Here is a 6,654-nt window from a genome sequence, read left to right on the forward strand (position 1 = left end):
TATTTTTTGTCTTTACTTAGTTTTTATCTTTTTATTTATTATTAATATTTTTTAATTATTTTACTTGTATGGCTGTCTTAAGTTGAAGGGTGGGGTGGGGGGGCTGACATATTTTTGATACTTGATGCTTAAACTGTTCAAATGTTTTTGTGTTCAAATTGTTCAAATTTTGAAAACAAGAAAATAAATAAATATCAGTCACCAAAATGTATAGATAATGAACCGAATTAAAGTTTGGCAGTCTTGTGGGTTTTCTCCGAGAATTTCGGTTTCCCCACAGTAATTGTTAGTGATTGGCTAGTGACTGATAAATATCCCCTCCCTGAATCGCCACCTTATCGTGGTGGAGGGGTTTGCGTGCCCGAATGATCCCAGGAGCCGGTAGCCGGGTGGTATTTTCCACCTCAAACTGGAACTGGGAGATTGGCCAGACTAAGGGTGATTCAAACAAAAACCTTTTCATTACTAGATCCTCAGCACCACAGGAACCTGCAGAGATGAGGCTGTGGTAACTGAAGACGAGTCGCTGCACGGGATAAAATAGGTTGCTGCCAACAGAGAGGCTCTCCAGCTGAGAGACTCCTTCATGATCCACTTTCCTGCAGAGGGAGCAGACCCATGGCAGCTCCAGAATCCTGTTTTCTCTCCTCCAAGGACTGACCCACAACGGCTCTTTTGAGAGCCATCCACAAAACTTTTAAGAGCTTGATTCTCTCTTTTTCACAGTTTTTACTCCAAACTTTTAAAGTACTACATTAGTTGAAAAGGTAAGAGATGAAAACAGGTAAAATAGCCTTTTAAACAGCCTCGGACCAGTTTAAAATGCAGCAAAGTGCAACATTTTTCAATCAGATAGAAATATGTGCCAATAACATCCACTTTCTTTTAATGTGTGATGTTTAATGTTTTCATTTATTTTTTATTACCTCAAAATTTGACAAACTTGCTGTTTTCAAGACATTTTGGGGTTGAAGTGCAGGAATAAAATTCATTACTTTTACTTTATAGCTGAAGATTAAAGACGTTTACATCTATGCTACTAAATTCTAATAACTAAGCAATACCAATTTGTAGGAAATTTAGGACTAAAGACAACAACATTCACCAATGTTTATGTTGTTTGTAATAGAACACATAAAAATGCATTTTTTAACAATATCCTGCACTCTCAAATGTTTTACATATTCATCATCGCCCAAACTTACTACAAAACCAAACAGAAATAATAAAAAAACAAAAAATGAAACGAAAATGCTCTACGCATCGCCCGCCGTCACCGCCTGCCTCTATGCCACCAGTGTGTAAATGTGTTTGTGACTGTAAAGCACTTTGAGTTTGCCACTTTGCCACTTTTTTTCTAGTTTCTGTAACATAAATGTTTTAATGTTGATATAAAAAAAGAAGGCCCTTTTTAATATCTATATCTATACACAAACACACACGGGGAGCCAGTTTAGCTCGTGCTGGTTTGCGGCGCCTTCCGTCCGTGAAACCAGGGTTCAAACCCGGTCTGCTCCCTATTCCCTTCTCTGCTTCTGTGCCAGTCCCAAGCCCAGTTAAATTGAGAGGGTTGCGTCAGGAAGGGCATCTGGCGTAAAGCATTATCATGTTAACCATGCGACTCGTCCTCGACGGAGAGGTTGTTTCACTGTGGCGGCCCCTGATGGGAAAAGCCGAAAGAGAAAGATGACACACACAAAATATCACTAATGATCAGAAACAGGTGTCCTAATCACTTGGCCTGTTCACAGGTGTATCAAATCAAGCACTAATTCATACAGACTGTAAAGAGGTTGCAGACTTTCTGCTCAGTCAATTGCTACAGAGCTCCAAATGTCATGTGACCTTCAGATTAGCCTAAGTACAGAACACAGAGAGCTTCATGGACTGGGTTTCCATGGCAGAGCAGCTGCATTCAGGGTAAAGTTTGTGTGAGTTCTAGGTTTCCTTTTTGGTAAAAAACAAGAGAATAATTTCAACCCCTAACATTAACACACAATTTGAGGTTAGTTGAGCCTTTCTTCTTTCTCACGCTCACTGCCCTTACATCCAGTCAAATTAATGCTGTTTCTTTTTTATATTTCTTTTCCATATGAGGCTATTGATGGTAAAAGTTTAAAAATGGCCACCAGCCAGACTTTTTGCCATCACTTTTGCCTTATACTACTCCATCGTGCTTGAAAATGCATTTTTTTTTTTTTTTCTCATCAAACTGTTGGATTGTTGGAAGAAGTTGCTGTTGGAAAGTGTTTTGGTACCATTCTTTATTCGTGGCTGTGTTTTGGGGCAAAATTGTGAGTGATCCCACTCCCTTGGATGAGAAGCAACCCCACACATTCATGGCTTGAGGATGCTTTACTGTTGGCAGGACACAGGACTGATGGTAGCACTCACCTTTTCATCTCCAGACAAGCCTTTTTCCAGATGCCCCAAACAGGCTTCATGGGAGAATATGACTTTGCCCCAGTCCTCAGCAGTCCACTCACCATACTTTTTGCAGAAGATCAGTCTGTTCCTGATGTTTTTTTTTTGGAGAGAAGTGGCTTCTTTGCTGCTCTTCTTGACACCAGGCCATCTTCCAAAAGTCTTCACCTCCTTGTGTGTGCAGATGTGCTCACACCTGCCTGCTGCCATTGGTGAGCAAGCTCTGCACTGGTGGCATTCTGATCCCACAGCTGAATCCTCTTTAGGAGACAATCCTGGCACTTTCTGGACTCCCTTGGACGGCTTGAAGCCTTCTTAACGAGAATTGAACCTTGAAGTTCCTGGTGATCCTATAAATTGTTGATTTTTTTTTTTTTTTTTTTAGGTGCAATCTTAGTTGCCACAATATCCTTGTCCGTTCCTTCAGGTCACCGTCGTTAACACCTTGAATAAAGCCAATCAGCCTGACATGATGGACTTCAGCATTGTGTTCGTCAACTTTCTCATGTGAGTTATCCAGACGATTACTGAAATGATCTCAGCAGGTCCTTTAATGACAGCAATGAAATGCAGCGGAAAGTTTTTTTTTTTTTTTTTTTTTTCTCTCGGGATTAAGTTAATTTTCATGGCAAAGAAGACTATGCAATTCATCTGATCGCTAAGCAGCAACTTTTCCAATTTCCTATATTTATGTAATTCTCAAAACTTTTGACCACGATAGTAGTTTTCTTTAAATGGAAAATACTTTAAGCCGAAATTCCCTTTTAGGATTTATCCAGCAGAAGTTTGAGTCTATTTTATTTATTTTTTTTATTTTTTTTGAAAGACTGTCTGCAGGTGTTCCTGCAGATCCTGGGTCTCATGGCGGTGGATCCTGATCCCCGTGCTCCCCCTGCTGGGGTTTTCCTTTTCCTGCAGCAAGACTTCATCAAAACCTCCAAAGAGATCAAACAGCTGGAGGACATGAGGGAACCCCCCCCCCCCCCCCCCCCCCTCCTATGATGACAACCGGGGTCAGTTTGAGGAAACAATTCCAGGGATTCTGTTTTCCATGCTTCCATACAGTGGCGCCTCCAGACATTTTTCAAAGGGGCGGCTGGCAGGGGGCCACTTTAAATCTTGGGGTGGCACACAAAAACCATGAGTTATATTTTTAAAATTCATTCTACTGACGTAAAACAGCCTTTAGAAAACTAATAAATTTAAATGCTACTGATATATTTTGATTTATTTTGTTTATATTTAACGCTTCGATGTGTTTGCTTGGGGTGTTCAGCTCTTGACTGGGAAATATCTATAATGAAAAAAAAGTCAAATCACTTGTTCTGTAATATAATACCCTTCCATGGTAAATATTCATTATATCTGAAGACATTTCTATTAAGACTAAGCATGAAACAGTTTTATTAGGGCAACATAATTCTAACTTCACCTGTTGGTCCAGGAACAGGCCGAGCCCCTGCTTTTGCTGAGTTCTGCCTTGTTTCTCTGACCAATGATGCTGACTGTCCCTCGTCTGATGCTGTCTCATCTTTGTCTTCCTCATTATCTTCTGTCAGTCATGCTGCTCTGTCTCATCTTCCTCCTCCTCACTACACCTCTGTTGCTCCCCTACCATCTCTTTCACTCCTTTTGCTGTACTTTTCTTCTTAAGATAAGAATATATGTTGGTAGACTTTCTTTTCGTTCGCTGAAAATTGACATAACGTACACAAGCATCAATGAATGACTTTAGGTAACTGTGGAAACAGCTCAAAAACGCATCGAAATGCTGCAGTAACACAACTCAAAAGTCCTCATGAAATACCGGGGAGGTGCATGTGGCGGGGACGTCCTTTTTTTTACGTACAACAATAAAATGTAATCGCACATCCACCACCGCTGAACATGTGGCGTAGTTGCAAATGTGTTCGTCGACATTACAGTTCAGTTGATTTAAATTACAGTAAACAGATTGTTAAAAGACACCACAGAAAATGTTTAACAATGCGTGAAGATAAATGTAGTGTTTTGGGATGTATGTGTGCGTGTGTGTGTGTGTGTGTGTGTGTGTGTGTGCGCGTTTGTATGAGTGTTTTGTGTGTGGATGTGTGTACATATACATATATAGATAGATAGATAGAAAGATATATACGTCTGTGGCTCGTATTAAAAAGTGCCCTCTTTTTTTATATTAATATTAATACATTTGTGTTACAGATACAAGAAAAAAATGTGGCTGCAAACCCCCCCTGGTATCCTATAGGACCTATTTTCTTGTAACAGGGGGGTTATGAGCTGCCAGTTCTGTTTATGCGGCTTTTCTCGGACTTTTCTCAGTGAGAGAAGCTGCTGTCTCAGAGAACTGAAGAGACGACGTGACAGTGAAGCAACTTGTACCTGTGAGTTCTGGTCTAACTAGTGGCCGTCCACTGATTTAACAAGATTAAATATGCTTCATATTTTAGAAAAAGTATGTTTTTACTGTTGCCAGATGTCTGAGCGGCGCATCAATTCAACACAGAGCAGATCATGCAGGGACAGGAAGCTGGGTACTAAATTAAAAAAAAAAACACTGGAGGAGTTTTCAAATTAAATGAACAGAATTTATGGCGAGTTCACAGCCACGGCTGACACTAAATTGATCTGTTTAATGAATTATTTATGGCTCGCAACAGTCACTGACAGGACCATATTGTTTTTGCAGTGGGAAAAAATTCAGCTCATTTCACACACCTGGTACATGGCGAAACTTAATTTTGGGCATAGTGAACAAAACCATCCCCAAGACGCACATAAGGAATATCCAAAGGCAGTTTTCAAATTATTATGGGATGGCCAATTGACCTACAGCTTGGTGACCACTTTTCAGATTTGGCTTTTTTTATGTTTTTCAACAATATGGGAAAACAACATTTTCGTTAATGTGATTTTCACGGAATTTCACGCACATGCCGCCAGCTCGAGTCTACAAACACCACAGCAGTTTCACTGACCTTTGACTTTGGGAAAAGGTCGCCATCTTGAATTTAAAAAAAAAAGCACCTTTACTCATGGTTAATGGCAAATACTTGCATAGCGCTTTTTCTCTTCCTTGAAGGCCCAAAGTGCTTTACAGTCACAAACACATTCACACACTGGTGGCGTAGAGGCAGGCGGCGAGGGCGGGCGGTGAGTAGAGCATTTTATTATTTTATTTCTGTTTGGTTCTGTAGTAAGTTTGGGCGATGATGAATATGTAGAACATTTGAGAGTGCAGGATATTGTTAAAAAATGCATTTATATGTTTTCTATCATAAACAGTTAATACAATTTAGTAGAATAGATGTAAACGTGTCTAATCTTCAGCTACAAAGCCTTTTGTAAAAGTCATGAATTTTATTCCTGCACTTCAACTCCAAAATGTCTTGAAAACAGCAAGTTCGTCAAATTTTGAGGTAATAAAAAAATAAATGAAAACATTAAACATCACACGTGAAAAGAAAGTGGATGTTATTGGCACATATTTCTATCTGATTGAAATTCACGTTGTCCACACGTCATCCGTGCGGCAAAGTTGCACTTTCCTGCATTTTAAGTGCGTCTGAGGCTGAATTTTGGTTTTGGTTGCACATATTCCAAATTCAAGTCCCATGGCATCTGTTTTCACAGACCTAGATGTGTGATATTTGTTCTCCACATCTGACCCATCCCCTGGCAGAGCGGTGAGCTGCAGACACTGCAGCGCTCAGGAACCATTTGGTGTATTTACTAACCTGAGCAAGGTGATTCCTCTGGATTGTAAAATGTTGCTGTCATCATTTTTGCAGGTAATTGTAAAACATTGCATCCCCTTTTGTGATTCTTGGTGTGCTTGTTTGGACATTCACACGGAAAGAGGGGAAGACTCAATGCATAGTAATGGCACATGTGTGTCACGTCGTCTGTTCCATGATGGCAAACCCTGTAATACATATCCATGGCTTTTATGCTACAGAGCAGCTTCCTGCGCCTATAGCAGTGTGATTTTACGAGGAAGAGGGCAGTTCTGCTCCATTACAAATGTACTATTTTACCTGTTTTAATCTCTTACCTTTTCAACTAATGTAGTACTTTAAAAGTTTGGGGTAAAAACTGTGAAAAAGAGAGAATCAAGCTCTTAAAAGTTTTGTGGGTGGCTCTCAAAAGAGCCGTTGTGGGTCAGTCCTTGGAGGACAGAAAACAGGATTCTGGAGCTGCCATGGGTCTGCTCCCTCTGCAGGAAAGTGGATC

This window comes from Oryzias latipes, chromosome 2 (genome assembly GCF_053564925.1).
Source record: "Oryzias latipes strain Hd-rR chromosome 2, Olatipes_Hd-rR_3.1".
In the NCBI taxonomy this organism is placed as follows: Eukaryota; Metazoa; Chordata; class Actinopteri; order Beloniformes; family Adrianichthyidae; genus Oryzias; species Oryzias latipes.